The sequence below is a fragment of the Coturnix japonica genome, chromosome 11 (assembly GCF_001577835.2).
Source record: "Coturnix japonica isolate 7356 chromosome 11, Coturnix japonica 2.1, whole genome shotgun sequence".
Lineage (NCBI taxonomy): Eukaryota > Metazoa > Chordata > Aves > Galliformes > Phasianidae > Coturnix > Coturnix japonica.
This window is the reverse complement of record NC_029526.1, coordinates 13,096,594-13,113,228: the sequence shown is the minus strand read 5'-3', so window position 1 is coordinate 13,113,228 and position 16,635 is coordinate 13,096,594. Positions and strand designations below refer to the sequence as shown.

The window sequence follows — 16,635 nt, the reverse complement described above, 5'->3', positions numbered from 1 at the left end:
CACATTCCCAAGCAGATCTCTGATTCGAGATGGTTGCAGGGCTCCACAAAACCTAAATATCTCTCTGCGAGAATCAGGCCTTGCAGCATGTCTCAAATCCTGGTTTTAAAAACAGTGATTCATTTCTGGCAATTCCGGTTCCATATTTCTTCCTTCTTCAGGAAACCTTTCTGAAGAAGGTCTGAGGATCCTCAAGGTCTGGGCAAACGAGCTCTTGTCAAACATTTACAAACAAATGTTTTTACAATCGGATAGATTGTTTAGTGGCAAGAGCCATCATTTCCTTATCTCTGGTTGTTCCTTTCTTTCTTTACTAAGATATTGCTTTCCTGTGTACTATTAAATTCCTCATCCTGTTAGAAAAAAGGGAAAAGAAAAAAAAAAGAGAGAGAATTATTATACTAAACTGCGTGGACATATTGTCAGTGTGGTTTCCTATTAACTTTTTGCTGATTCCTGCTTACTTATCATGCACTTCAGTGTTCTGTTACACTTTCCAGCAGCAGTGTGTCCCTAGTGCTTTATCTCTGAAGCACTGAAACTTACTGTTAACTACTTTGCTGTGGTTGTCTCCATCATGTGAAAAAAGCCTCCTTAGGATCATAAGAACAACGGGGCAGTTATTTTAATCAAACAATATTTTTCAGGATCTGGAAAGGTTGCAATATCAGCCTCTGCTGTGACCCCTGAAACAAAATCACTTCCATTCACATTATCTTCTGCGTGTGGGAAACAGACGAAGTCTGAATATTCTTTTTTTTTCTCCTTTTTTTTTTCCCTCTTTTTTTCTTATACTTGCTTGGTTCCTGTTGAAAATGCATCTAACCTATAAACAAACAGCCTCCTCTGTGTTCATTCCCCTGCATTCTCCAAATATTCACATTCTTAAAATGCCATCTTCTTCCTTATTTTCTCAATTCTTTATTTGTTTACACTCAAAAGCTCTTTTGTAGCTGCCTACACTGAGCTGGGAAAACATATAGTCTAGTCCTCCTTAATTTAAATGTGCAGTAGATTGTTAGTGCCTTTGTTACCAGATACTAGCAAGCTTTATTGAGGACAAATCCATATGCCAGTGAAATTGTACAACATGAATGTTCCCAAATGTATGCAATGTTCTTCAGATTAATTGGATTCCATCGGGTATATTCTCATCATGATGTGTAGAGACTTTAAAAATATAACTCCCATTAATGTTAATGGGAGTCACATGCTTAAATTCCAGCTATCCTACATAGGAATATGTTTATATGGCATTGCTTTAAATGAAACCAGTGTCCACCTTACTGCGGACCATTGTGAATAATGACTACAGTTCCTTTGCATGGAACCTCTTTAAAGCGCTATATTGTGAATATTGCTAGCCTGAAATCCCACTCTGAACTACGTAAAGAACTTGTTACTGAAAGTTTTGCTGTGTTCTGTTTCAAAGTGAAATATACCTGTTCAGCAGTCAACCTTAATAATAGCAGAAACAAGCATGAAACAATGTTCTCTTTAGTAGAAGGAAAGACTCATCATTTTGTTGGTTGTGCATCCAGTTTTCATGGAGTTTGAAACTATATGTTCACAACCAGAATGCTGTTGGGAATCCTACTAAGTTGTCGCTCTTGGCCATTTAATGATGCTTTTCCTAAACCAGGACGATAACCTTGGTTGCAGTTATGTTTCCAGGCATTGCTGGTGGCAGTTAATGTTACTGCTTTTTCAGTGTTGGATGTTTTTAAAGCTGGTATTACGTGGTGGAACTTAGAGAGGAAAAAAAAACAAACAGGAAAAAAAAAAACTTCTTGTGAAATGGACAAAATGATTTACTGCAGGTGATAAATAAATACCTATGGTGATTGCACGCTGACATCATTAAGGAAGCTTTGGATTAGTTTACATCAGTCTTCTCGGAGTCGTTAATCATCATCTATATGGCCATCAGTTAACTAGTCACTTGTAGACTAGTCATTAAGGGAATGAGTAACAATTGCACATTTGCTGTTTGATCGTAGCAAACATAATTGTAGCACTATTATGCATCTGAACTTGAACTGCTAGGAATTTAAGTTAGTTGGAGGGTCTCTCTGTCTTAAAAGATGTAACTGAAGTGCTCTGTAAACACAGTTTGATGCTTTCAGTATGCTGTTTTTTGATTGCAGTGACCACCATGTTATAATATAGGCACTCATTGGTAACTATGTTTTGAGTTAAGAGTACTGAATTTGGAGTTCTCTGATCAAACAAATAAACCTTCACTTTAAAGTTGTAGCTACCTAGTTTAAAAAAAAAAGGAAACAGAACTACAGAGGAGAAAGAAAACTGCCACAAACACAGCCTGGATGGAGTTTTGGACAGCCTGGTCCTGGTGGTGGGTGTCCCTGCCATGACAGGGATGCTGAAACTGTGTGTGATCTCTAAAGCCCTTTCCAACCCACACCAGTCTGTGATCCTGCTATGGAGTAATCAGAGTAGATTTTTGACACCACATAGAGAGTCTGATTTTGTAGTTCCAAGAGTAGGATTATGTTTTGATCACAACAAGATGCAGTGGCCTGGGAAGGAAGAATCACTTGTATAGCAAGAACAGACGTAACTGCTAATGAAAATTGCAGCCTGTTTCTATATTCCTTGCTTGCTCCAGTAGGAAAATACTATTGTAATGTTATGTAATCATAGGATAGGGTTTCTGTTCCTAAAAGAACCAAGCCACAAACAGAAGGGACAGAAAAGGGATAATTCCTTGTGACATAACTGAATATGGCAATAGGCCAAACTGCTTGATTCTACTGGAAAGATCCCAAATACTGTGCATGTGTACAGAGGATTATTGTAGTAGAGGGAGGCAACATCAGTGTTTGGTTTAAATGATGTACATGCTGAAGAGTCTGAGGAACAGAGTACAGAATGCCTCTGGTCTTTAAGGATAGGTGCTCTGATGCCTGTCTCAGTAAACCCGCAGCCTCCTAACTCTTTCATCTTTGCTTACAGGAAAATGACTTATATAATAGAGCCAGGGGTTGTGGTTGTAAAGATATATATATATATATATAATATATAAAGATATATATATATATATAATATATAAAGATATCTATAAAGATATTTCAATGAACTGTCAAAATTTTAGCCTTTTCTGGTCAGTGGTGGACTTTCCTCAGCTACTGCATACCATCCTCCAGTAGCACGTTTCTTTGTTCATCTCCTCTGGTCCTGACAGTCCCCTGTTCCTCAGAATGATACCATGAAGACAAGCATTAGATCATCTGGTTTGTACAATCCTGCTTGCAGAGAAGCATTTAGAGGTTGGGAGATGGCTATCACAGATCACATGTCAACATCTTCAAAACTCATCTAGGTATGAGCATACTGTTGCTCAAATAAAGCTCAGTTCCTTCCTGCTTATTCAGGGCTTTGCTTATTATACCAATTTGCAAGGTTTCTGTCTGCAGCATCGTCTTTCATATGCTGGCTTCCCTACAGTCTAGTGATTCATTTATGTCTCAAAACTGGCATCTTTGTCATATGAGTTACCTGAGTATCAGAGAAACTAATTTAACCCCAAGCTCAATACTTGTGGAAACTGGAAATTTGATGTAGTCTTTGCCTTTCTTCTCTTAGTCCTTCTATATCATCAGGCTTTTTACTCGCTTCTGATTCTACAAGTTCCATGCTTGGAAGAATGGACATTTTTTCATCTTCTTCTCCCCCATCTTTCCTCCTTGACATCTCTGCATCTTATCACTGATCAATTTGAGTCATGGCAACAACCAAATGCCTCATCTTCCGACCAGCTCCACCTCTGCTTTCTGTTCTTTGTCTGTCCTGCCACGTGAGCATCATACTTGACTCATCTCATCTTCATGTTGCACACAAGTGGCTAGGAGTCCTGTTGACATGCTTAAGTTGACTCAGGATTAAGTTAGCAGATAAAGGGTTCACTGGTACTTTCCATTAGGTTAAACTGTTCCAAGAACTAGAACAGCCCTTCTTCAGCATCTTTGTCCATCAGATAGTGTATCTAGCTAGCATTAAACTGGGAAGCGATTAATTGAGGTAGTTTGAGTGATTTGCCCTTGGGCCAGAAAGGGCACTGCAAGGACTAGATTGTGCCAGAGCATTGTTTAAGTGGAAGGAAAGACACCAAAGAATTTTTCATCCCTTCATTAGTTTGGTACACAGTGACCCTGAATGACTGTGTCCTTGCAGTCCAGCCAGATACAGAATTTTTTCCCTCTGAGCATCATTGTGCAGACTGCAAGCAAAGACTTTGGGAAGAGGAAGGATAGGTTTGCAGGCAGTTGCCAAGACCCAGTGGTGGTACAGTAGGTACAGTTCTCAGCAGTATAATTTGTACTTCTGGGTATTTTAAGGGTATTAGTCTAATTTATCAGCTGCATTATAAAGCTAGAGTTAGAAATGAATGGAGATAGATGAACATTAAGTGGTGAGTAAAGCCTAGACAAAAAAAGGCTGCATTCCTAGCCAAAAGTTAGTTTAAAAAATTAGCTTTTTTAAAAAGCTGCTGAAAAATACTCTTCCAACTTAGTGGAAATAAGGCCAGTTAGTCTTATTAACCAGCAGGTCAGAGCAGGGGATGTGCATTGGGAGACTGGAGCGTGGAAGGAGGCAGATCTGAAGGTGACACAGTGTTTTGTGGGGGAGAAAGAAAAGTACCACAGGGCCATTTCTGATGGTTGGAGATGCACAGAGAAAGCAGGTATAGGTCTTTCTCCTGGACAACTGGTGATGCATGTTCTTCTCCATACTAGGCTTGTTCTCGTTTGATTCCCCTATTGATACAGATATTTTAAATGGAAAATTTAATATATGTGTAAAATTACACAGGAAAGCTATGAAACACCTACCTAAGATGTTAATCTCTGAACATCCCTTCGTACACAGCTAAAAGAAATTAACATGAGAGCGGCCCAAGGCTGAGGATTGAGACTCTATGTTTATTTGATGTGCCTCTTTAACACTGCTTTCAGACTTCCTTAACCCCTCAACTGGAAAAGTTACTTGAGAGGAAGCACTGACCATCACAGCAAAGGATGCCTCATCTTTATTCCTTTTAATCTGCCTTTGGCTGGCTGCCTTCCTCTATGTTACAGCTCCCATTGCTAGGCATTGTACTTGGGAAAACTGCTTGCTTGTTTAAAAAAATAAATGCAGGGAATAAAGAAAGAGAGAAACGGAAAAAAAAAACTTTATTTGTGAGCCTATGGTGAGCTTAATTAACATCCCTGGAGGGACAGCAATAAAGTACTTAACAGGGCTACAGTAAACCATGCAAGACATGAACAAGTCAAGATATTATTGACGTGTTCAATTATTTGCAGTTGTGGGGGTTTCATTTCTCTGACGACTCCTGAAAGTAAAGAAGTGCTCCAGAGTTCCGCTCTCCCTTGGCTGGCCCAGCAGTGGGCTGCCCCAGGAGGAGCCATGTTGCAGGCCCTGAGTGGGGAGCAGCTCTCATTCAGCTCCAGGGGCTCTTCCTGCCTGGCCTGTGTTATTCATTTTACTATTAGTAACATTCTTAAGACACCAGTCTCTATGGTAACTGGGTGCCCGTAATAAGTGCTTTTATGGGATTCTTTTTGCCAATGGATTCTTCACTGTTCCTAATTACTTTAGCTCTCACACGTGGCCTGTTGCTTGCTCTAGGTTATTAGATCTGAGACTTTTAACAGATGAGAAGGCTGAGGTTGATGGCTGAGGCATCACAGCTCTTGTGCCTGGACCTACCTCCACTCAGTAAACCTGCATTCAGCTTCCTATAGGCATACTGCAGGAAAGACTAAAACCACCAGTGCCCTTCATAGAATGGATTCATATAGGCTTCATAGAATGGATTAGGTTGGAGGGGACCAGAATGATCATTGAATTCCAACCCCTTGTCATGGACTGGTTGCCACCTAGCAGTTCAGGCAGCCCAGGGCCCCATACAGCCTGGCTTCAGATGCCTTGGCTGAATAAGCTCAATGCAAGCACTGAGGGACATGGTTAGTTGGTGTGGTGAAGGGTGGGTTGACAGTTGGTCTAGATGATCTTAGAGGTCTTTTCTGACCTTAATGATTCTATGATCACAAGGCAGTCTCCTTTCTGCATGTCCCCCCTAGTTTTCAGCAGCAGGCAGAACTCAGTGATCGCAATCACCCTTTGCCTTGACAGCGTTGTTTTTAATCCTTTTGATCCATTTCTTTTTAAGATGCTCTCACTGTGCGGGCCACATGGGAGGCTGACTAACAGGGAGCCTGCAAGCTCTGGGGCTGTGCTGGGGGATGGCATGGCTTGCAGCAGTGCCACCATGCACATCACAGGAAGAATTATGGTGAATTTTCACATATAACCATAACATCTGTGTGGCTAATAAAATTGACGGAGTTTGTCATAATCAGCCTGTACTCTCCAGTAGGAGAATTATGTCTGAGCATTTGGAAATCTCATGCCCAGGCAGTTACTGAGGGAATACGCTGTGAAGATTGAGCTGTTTCTGCTCAGCTGTGGGTACTGAATCAAAGCACAGTGCTTCTGCTGCTGCAGAGCTCTTGGAGTCGGAGTGCTCTTAGTTCTTAAATGGGACATGAGTATTTGTTAAAACTCCTTGTATATCTGTGTGGGTGCCTACTGACAAATACATGCATGCATGCAGTTAATTGCATCAAGGTAAAATATTTTTCAGGTTTCAAACAGGGAAAAGGTCTTGAGGAAGCTGGAGGAGGACAAAGTGAATAGGGCAAAGCAGCATCAGACCTCTTAGTTCCGAAATGGCAGGGAAGTGAGAAGTCAGCACATTTGGTAAAGTTGCTGCTTTGTAGGAAATCATACAGCAGTGCTGTGTTATTATTTGTTGTGGCACTTGGTGATTTCAAGTTTTTTTCTGCTCTGTTGAAAAGTTGGTAAAATCCACGCTGTGTTGCTGGATCTTATATAATCAGCTGATAGCTGTCAGGTTCTCTGGGGAAAAAAAGCAGACATGCTGCAAAGACAAATCCCGATCACATTCATTTTATGAGCAGAGATAGTTGAGGTTTTACTTGTGACAGGTTGAAAAACAGTGCTCAAGAGGGGTTTGTGCATTCTGTATTTGTTTACTTCATTTTGTTGGTCATGGGTTAAACCAAAATAAGTCTTGTGTCCAAAATGAAGTCTGAGTTCTGTGAACACAAGAAGGCAGATAAGTGTGAAACGTGGGGGCTTCCAGTTCCTTCCCATGGGCATGTGGACGCTTTTGGAAATAGCAAGGCAGGCAGTGTTTAGCAGTTCTTATTTTGGCTTAGAAAGAATCCAACCAAATGCTTCTCTCCTGCAAATGCCCTGTCTCTCTGGATGGCTGTGGCCATTCCTACTTCACCTTTTGAGACACTTTCTATTTACACTTGGGGCCAAAGCACCTGATTCTTCCATGTTTCCGATCCAACCTGTGCTGCCTCAAGAAGCAAGCTCTGAGCTGTCGTCGAAAAGAGAGTTCAAGTCCTTCATTGTTTTAGATCCAATGATAATAAAGACAAATGCATTGGATTAATAATGCTCCTACCTTGAAATTTAATTTAAAATCCCTTGTAATGTAATCACATTTGGGTGTGCCATTACCCAGATGGAGAGAAATTTGTTTTGTTGAGAAATTACTTTAGCATAGGAATGACTTGAGTTTATTAACAGGGAAAAAAACATGACTCCCCTCCCCAGCCACTCCCCATGCATTCCAAAAATAAGAAACTCATTTCAACATGGACATTACTGGTTAAAAAATAATTACACATAATGAAATGTCATATTTCACACATACTCCCTGCAAACCACGCTTCTTAGTCTTCCCCAAAACACTGCAGGGTGTAACCGGCTCTTTCTTCCTCCTTCATGAAAAGAATATTTCACAATGGAATTGTGTGATGACAAAAAAAAAAACACAACAGTGTTGGAAAAGCATCGCTACCCAGAGAGACATAAGGAATTGCCACAGGCCACTGCGTATAATCCCACACAGTATTAACTAGTCATTGTATCTCCTTCCAAGGCTTCATTCTTCTTTTGTGACCTACAGCCTCAATGAGAGTTTGTACAGAAATAGAGAGCCACGGAACAACAAATTTGGGAACCATGTCATCTGACATAAAATGTATGGCTTAGAATGTTATTATTTTTTTTCTTAATGTATCTTTCAGCCGCTGTCATTAAAATTGTTAAACAACATTAGGAACGTGTTTTGTCAATTACCTTGGGGACAAGTATGAAATATCAGGCTGTTAAATGCGTGCCACAGAAAATAAAGCAGCACGGAGCAAATGCTGCACGAGGAATTTTCTTGGGTCGGTGCTGCAGTGCTGCTCGTGCGTCAGCACACCTCGGCATGGAGCTTCCATCCAGGGACAGCCCCGATTAGCTGTGAGCAGATCTTTGCAAATCAGAGATGCTTTCTATAAAAGTTTGCTTGTGCTTGAAAGCAGATTTCTGCGAGGATTCTGGTGCTGACAGCTTCTCTGCAGGACCTCTTGCAAAGTGCAGATGCTCCATCCACAAATGCACTACGTGTGCAATCTGTGGCGTGAAGCGAGGCCCCTCCACCAGCTCAGATCTGCATTATTTCTTCAAGCAGGGCTTTGGTGGAGCTCACTCATACCTAGTTTGTAAGATTTATTCAGCATGTCAAGAAATGAGTACGTCATTCCATTTGGAACGGAATCTCACATTAATTTTGTGCCTAAAAACGAGAATTTGCCACCTATACATTAACTGGATTCTAGCAGCGTATTTCATAAATGGGAAATGCTGCATATCTGTGCAGCTGGGTGTTGTACTTTTATGAGCTTAGGTTTGGATGGACAAAGCTATTCTACTCAGGCAATATTCCTTTTAAAATGAATACGTAGAGATGAGGTGAGCCTGCGGCATTACTGAGAAAATAGACTACTGAAGATAATCTAATGATTATCACTGCTGCAGTGGAGTGAGGTAATGGTGCTGAGCTGAAGTTTCTGTGTCGCTGGAGGTGTTTGGGAGTTATGGAGACGTGGTGGTGAGGGACGTGGTTGGGTGGGTAGTATTGGTGGTAGGTGGATGGCTGAACTGGATGATCTTAGAGGTCTTTTCCAACCATAATGATTCTGTTGCAAAATTTTTGCCACTTCCAGGGATTTCCAAGCGGGAAACCAAAGATCTTTCAGTTTTCTTTGCTCCTTAAAACTCCACCCAAATGGGTGGAAGTGTTGGAAGGAATGAAAGGACTGACTGGCAAGTGAGGAACTGATTGGAAACCACAGGAAAAAAAAGGTGTTTTTTTAAGCAGGGAAGAAGATCTGACAAAATGTTTTCAATTCCTCTCCTCAAACTGTGGGGGGAAAAAAATGCTGATTTGAATACTGAAGGTCCAAAAACATTGAAGGGACAAAATCCTCTTAGTTTAATGCCCACCCAAATCCTGCCTGTAATTAACAGTACCCAATGGCTGCACTTATCAACCCTGGTCAACACTGCATTTAGGGAATTATTCTGTAAAATCACAGTCTGTATTTTTATTGCAGTGCTTTGTCTGGGGGAGGTTGTACAGCCAGCCATCACACGCTCCATCTTCGAATCCAGGCATGCTTCAAATTCAGAGGTTTGGCAAACAGCTAAATTTACACCCTGCTCACTCTGGAAATAAATCTGTTCATTTAGATGAGGTCTCGTTTGAAATGGCTTAGCCCAATAATTAATCATCTCATTCCCTTTATATATTTGCGGGTGTTTGAAAGAAGTTTGATTAGTTACCAGTGATTACACTTCCCAGTACCCTGCAAAGGAAATAATAAAGTGAAACCCATCAGGCCTTTGGAAAGGATTGCTAGGGCTGAATTTGGGCTGAATTTAATAGAGACTTGCTAAGTGGCAATTATTTGTCTGCACTTAACAGGAATTCCAGAAAGAAATGGTTATTGTCCAGGAGTTGTACTGAGTTTTTAAACCCTGTGATGGGAAGATGCTTTATTGGTATGGATGGGTACTGTACATGTGATGCTGTGCATCATTTCTTATCCGTATTGTGGCCACAGTGGTTGAATGCCAGAGTTCACCATAACCATGCTGTTTAACCTGGCCCTGTTATCACAGTGACCTTAACCAGCTAGGCAGTTCACAGAGTAGGTACTAAACAGAGCATGAGATGAATTTAATGGATTACTAGGGAGTATGTTATTGCAAGGAAAAGCACCTGTGGAGCAACATATTTACCTCAGTTCCACTGAATGAGCATGTTGAAAGTGAATTGGCACAGCCTTCTGCTTTATGAAAGGAAGTATTTTGTCATTCTTCATGCTTTCATTAAGAGAATTTAAGGCAGAGGATGCTGAAATGGTTCAGTGTGGGCACACACAAAAAAAAATAAATAAAAAAAATCACAGATTAATAGTGAAGCTTGAAAACGGTAAAGCATCTCATTTTTGCTTTTCCATCAACAAGCCTAATAAACCAGGATGAAACTATTAACATACAAATAGACAACCTTCTGATTAAAACAGCAGCAGCCAATGCTGCCTGAAAAAGACCTCTTCACATAGAAAGCAATTACGATAGTGAATGTTGTCCAATTCACTTCTACCTGCAACAAAACTAGAAAATCAAAATTTAACCAATCGTAATATTGCATCAAACTTTGGTGCTGTTTAAAAAGTCAGATGGTTTAGGTTTTTGTGATTTGGGCAAGTGTTCTAGAAGCCCCCAGACCTACAGTATGGTTTGCTCCTTTAAATTCCTGCTCAATAAATAAGGAAAAGTTTGATCACTGGAGCAAGTTTAATGATAAACCTCCTTAGAATAAAGGCCGGAATTATCCTGTATAATACTATACTTGCTTTCCTTCCTCCATCACCTCCACAGTGCTGTCAGTTCATCATCAAGAAGGGCTTGTCCATAATAGCCAAGATGTAGAATTCTGGGTTTTTACATTGATAACTTTGTAATGGTTATGTCTGGTTCTATAAAGGTGTTGTTTCCATTAGTGATGCTTTACTTTGAAGAGGACATTTTGGAAGCACTCATTCTGTCATACTTAATAACCAAGTTTAATGTGACATTCTGCTCCCTGATCATGATCTGCTGGAAAGAAGTGTTCTCATTTTAGAGTCCATCCATGACAACTTACACCACTGGGCTATTTCAGCTTTTGCATAGAAGAAATTTGGTTTTGTCGTGAAACAGATCTCTGGCACAGGAGAATTTTCTCTTGTGGCAAAGCAAATCCTGTTTCCTGTTTGCATGGACAATGCATTCCTTGCACAAATGGTCGTGAAAGCCTATACAGAGGTTTGGTCACTTCCTTGAGCTGGGAGTCTTTCTGGTGATGCTGTGCTGCCTAATTCCAGCTTAAGCAAGTGGAGTATGAACGGTTACCAAGCCCTTCTGAATTTCCTTTTGCCTGCATTCAGATAGGGTGTAAATACATGCCTAAATTCCTTCTCATTCAGTATAGCACAGAGGCTTACCTGTTGTTTTAAGCATGTATTTAAGTCCGGTTGATTTCCGAAGTGTACATATACATATGGTGAGATATATTTTTTCCATGTCTTGAACCTTAATACATCCTGTTGCTGCTGGAGTTAAGCTGTGTTTTCTTCCAGCTGGAGGTAGGAGTGCTTGTAGAGTATCTGAAGGAATTGTTTCTCTCCAGAGAAGCAGTGCTCTTAGTTGTTTTAAAATGAAGTCTTTGTATGGTAACTCCAAAATGTAGAGACCACTTGTTATCCACTCTACATTTGATATTGAAACAAGTATGTATTTGACAAGAATTGTTGAGCTTCCAGTTTCCTCTTGATCTTGTAAAACTTATTTTGTGTACTCCTTTTTATCAGGGCATACAGTTGGTAACTTCTCATGGTCTAAAACTTGATCATCATACATTATGGAACATGATGTCCTAACTGGATGGCTAATGTAGCCTCCAAATGAGCAGATGCTCCCTTGTGCTATGAAATTAGTTGCATCAACCATCAATTTACTCGGTGGACAGATGACACAGGCAGGCAGCTGAGAGTTTTCACTTGTGAGTAATATTAATTGTGGGTGTAAAATGAAAGATATCAGCAGCGATGAAGATATCACTCAGTACTTGTCTGAAATGTTTTCTAAATTAAACTCCAAAATGTCTTAATGTCATTTGAGTGAGTGGTATAAAACAGTAATGGCAGAAAATGTTCGATAGGTCCTGGATCTGGTGGGTAGTTGTGTATCCCATGAGTTCCACGTTCAGCTGAGCACACTGGGAAGGAAAAGGAGCTGAATCTGTAGCACTGAGGGGTATGCAAAGAATATTTCTGAGTAAATGTATTCAGTGGGGAGGTTGTGTGTTGCCTGTAGGTATTGCTTGAAATATTTTGTTTGTTTTTCATTTTCTTGCTTTGATTTTAATTACCAACAAGACCCTTTTATAAGCAAATGAAATTTCAGCTCTGCACTGAACACTGTATGTTCTTGAGAAAGAAAACTATGTAGAAGTGCTCACTGATTATTGTTCTCCTTGATTTTGTTTTTCAAGCTCTATCTTCTGTTTTGCTGTTCCTAAGTCTGGAGTAAATGGGCTGGGAAAGCTGCATCCAGATCTCAGTTCAATACACAAGGCCAATAAATTATGCAATTATCTGAAATAGTCACAGAGTAGCATCGTATGGAAACTAATGGTGGGTGCCAAATCAACCACATGTTTTTAAGAGGGCTATGAAGTTAAGTGATATGCAGCTAAATGTCATCTATTTGCAAAGAATTGAGGAATTTGAAAGAAATTCTTTAGAAGATTCTAGCAAATGTAGTAATTGCAAAAATACTGCTAGGATTTTTCTGTGGTCCATGTCAAGAAGTCTGAAATTCAGACAGAACGGACTTCTTCTGAAATTCTTTCTGAATTCCTGATTGCCATTTGCAGGTGTCTGATGGTTTCCCCATGGAAGGCTGGCCTTCTCAATGGGTGATTCCAAGCAGTCTTTGACTCCACAAGTTTTCAGATAAATATCTAGGTTTTTGTTTTACATATCTTTAAAAATGAGCCATTCTTTGGGATTTCAAATTAAAAATAATAATTAAAAAAAAAAAAAAGTGTATTTATTGCATGTAATGCTCTGTGTTTGCAGTGCCTCGACAAAAGGCCTGCATTCTTCCTTTATCTAGATCCTGAACAGATCTGTTCGGCTCATGTCTGTCACTGAGGCCTATATGTGCTTGCTGAGCCTCTGCTATCACATAGAAGGGTGGAGATGGGGTAGCAGTTTTCTCTGAGAGAGAGACAGACGATCATGCCAAGTTGCACAGAAGTATTGGCAATGGCTTTCTTGGGGAGAGATTGAGACAGCTCTTGACAGGAGCCAACACCCATTTTCAGATGAAAAATGTTCGTCCCGCCATCTAACTCCTTAGCCTCTTCCCCAGCAGACATTTCTCTGGGAAAACACCCACTGCTGCGTGTCTGGGGCCAGTGGAGATCCTGTGACTCGCTCTGCGGTTCCTAAATCCACAGTACCCACCCTGTTTCTGCTCAGACTCTCTTTTTATTACATTCTGCCTGCGTATAATACTACAAACAGCCAACTGACTGCATTTAAATCTTGAGAATACAAGTGAAACAAGCTTCTGCCTCTGCTTGCTGTCTTCTTTCTAGAAATTTTATGAGTGTCATTGTTTCAGTACCAGTGTGGTCTTTGCTGTTTGCCATGCCCCATGTTGATGTTGTGCACTGCTGGTCCAGGCAAAACACAAAAGACGTACTTTGAGCTATATACAGGCCCAGAAGAACCGTGTTTGTCTTATGTTCTTCTCTTAAGTGTGTATTTAGACTAACTGTAGTTCTAAACTAGCTTGCATAAGTCTCATCCTCTGGTTAGGTTGGGTTTTGGTGCTGGGATGGGGTATATAATCCTATTTATAGAGTTAACTTAGTCAGCTGGCATCATGATTTGGGTAGGTTTCGTATACAGACCTGAAACAGTCATGAGGAGGGAATTCCCAGATTTTATTGACAGTTGCAGCCGAATTAAACACGAGAACTAAAATTTTGCATAGAGGACGCTAAAGATCCTTACAGCTAAGTCATTAAAACAGCTTTTAAGATTGAAAAAGGATGGGAAAGTATTTTTAAATGCTTGTTCCAAAATAGACATTACAGGATTGCCAGAATTTTTTGGAAACTGAAGAGATAGCAGTATCTCCTGTTTAGATAGCATAGCAGAAAACAAATGGGGTAGGCTTTGGGAGGACCATGGAGCACAGGGATGAGGATCATGAGGCAGAGGTGAGGGAAGGGAAGTTTGTAGGGTTTTTTGTATCCCAAGACTGCATCCTATTTTCTGTGCTAAGGGAACATGCCGTATTCCTTTTCTGCAATAAGCAGGATATTGCTTAGGTTGTTTTCCAACAAAACATTATCAAAGGTTTTTTTGTTTTGTTTTGCTATTAATTGAGGGCAGCAGAAACAAAGTTCAGAGCTCCACATGCACATGTTACAGGGACATGCAAGTACAAGATAAGGTGCTTCCTACCACAGGAAAGCTATTTTAAATGGTAGTTTTTAAGCTGATATTTACGAAGGAAGGAAAGTCAAAGGCGACAATAATTAATGTCATCATTATGGTTCAGTTTTTGAAGGAATGTAGTGGGATTGGGACCTCAATTCCTTCAGTTTTTCAGACTTTAGCAAAAGATCAGAGCATTTGAAAGGTAATAAGTGCCAAAATCTGGGTATTTTGCTAGGATTTTTATTAAAGGATTCTATGTTCTGATCAAGTGTGTGGATTATAAATGAAAAAGAGTGTTAATAAAAGGAAGGTAAATTCAGAGACCTCACCATCTTCCCTCATTAATGGTTCTCAGCGGAACATGCTGAGCTTTGTGACTTTTTATTTATCATTAAAACAATTTTTGTTATTTGCTGAATGGTTAAAATTTCTTTTCATGGATAATTTAGGGAGTTTGCCATTCATCATGTGGAATGATTAAAAAAAAAAAGCAGCAGCAAAAGTCTTTTCAAATGGGTTAGTTTGCAGCCCTGTAAGAGCTATGCTTCATGAGTTTATTTGCATCGTCAGTAGAATCTAAACTAATTTAATTCATGGTAGGGAGTGCATGTTAATGACTTCAGTCAGTGGTTAAAGGTAGTGTACACCTCCCTTCTTACTCAGTGGTTCTGGTCTGGAAGCAGGTCAAGGGATCAAAAATACATGCTGTTTCTTGGTTGGTAAAGACCCTATGGTGCCCATGTGGTTATCTGTAGATACTTTTATATACATCACAAAAGCAAATAGTATGTTTGCTACCATATCGTATGATCCAAAGGCTGAATTGAATGCAGGGCTTAGCTGTACATCTTCCCAGTAGAACAAGCTGCTGCTGGCCAGCAGGACAGGAAGGAAGGGAGATCTGTTGTCAACTGAGCAGCATTTATGCTTTCATAACTTCCTCCCTGTTGGCGTGTTCTGACTCCTAGCCTTCACAGGCATGAAAAAACCATATAAAGGAAGCGAAAGAAAAGGTATTTCAAAGAATGAAATTAAGAATTGTAAAGATCTTTGAATAACTAGTGTTTTCAAACTAGGTTAAAGCAGACTTAAAGTAATCTGACATGATGTAATCCTAGTGAAATTGCAGGAAAGCAGAAATTAAGTATTTATTTGGGGTATTACTGTGTCTGGTATAAGATATTAAGTACTGTCAGTAACTCATTATATATTTATTTTAAAAAAATAAGAACTTTAAAGAAAAAAAGAAACTTTAGATTAGAATACGGTTGCTGTACATGCATTATACATGCTTCTCCTTATGTTCCACTAATGGATCCTGACTGCCAGAACAGTGGAACGAACCATTGAAATTAGCGGAACTAAAACCCAGATCTATTAGAAATTTTCATTTGCCTACAGTGTAGAATTTCAGACAGATCCCTGATTTCTGTGAAGCATTTCCAAATGATCACAGCTATGCTGTAAAATGAGCTTTCTGTCAAAGGGAATGGGTAGAAGTCACCAAATCTTCTGCTTCCTAATGACCAGACACCAAAGACATGAAAAACGAAGGGTGAAGCATCTCTTGTGGCACGTCATTAATGCTGATGGCAAGCTGAGGAAGTACTGGGGAAAGCAACATCAATAGCAGAAGAGTCTGAAGTAAATGAAGCAATAGTCATCAGCATGGGAATACTACCTTAGTTATATCAAATCCTAAAAAGAACCAAATCAAAGCAGATTCATGGCACTGAATGTTAAAACCAAGAAGCATGAGCCACCCATCAAAGCTTCACTACCAAGCAGAACAACATGAAGCGCAGTTCAAAAGTCTTTTAAGTGTGGGCTGTACTGCAGATTACAGCTAGTAAATAATACCTCTGGTCTTTCAGCTCTTGATGGTCTTGCCTTGCTGCAAGAATCACCATTTCACAGATTAGCACGTTCCAAGCTAAGATCAGAGGTGTAATATTACTGCAGTTGGAAACTCCTTTATAGCTCATCAAATGATAGAAAAGGCAAGAGTATTTATTGGCTAGAGCAGTCACCTTCTTAAAGAGGAAAAACATTGGTGAAACTATCATGAAAATACACTGCAGAGTGGTCAACAGTCAGATCTTCAGGACAGAGAACTTGTCAGAAAACCCTTCAGTATTAAGTAATGCTGCTTTTATAATGCTGCCCAAGCATG

General features: G+C 40.0%; 1 protein-coding gene across 21 annotated transcripts in view; it reads left to right on the top strand.

Annotated features, from left to right (window-relative positions):
• Positions 1–16,635, top strand: part of MAF (MAF bZIP transcription factor) — a 698,813-nt gene that overhangs the window by 407,388 nt on the left and 274,790 nt on the right. The window lies entirely within an intron of this gene.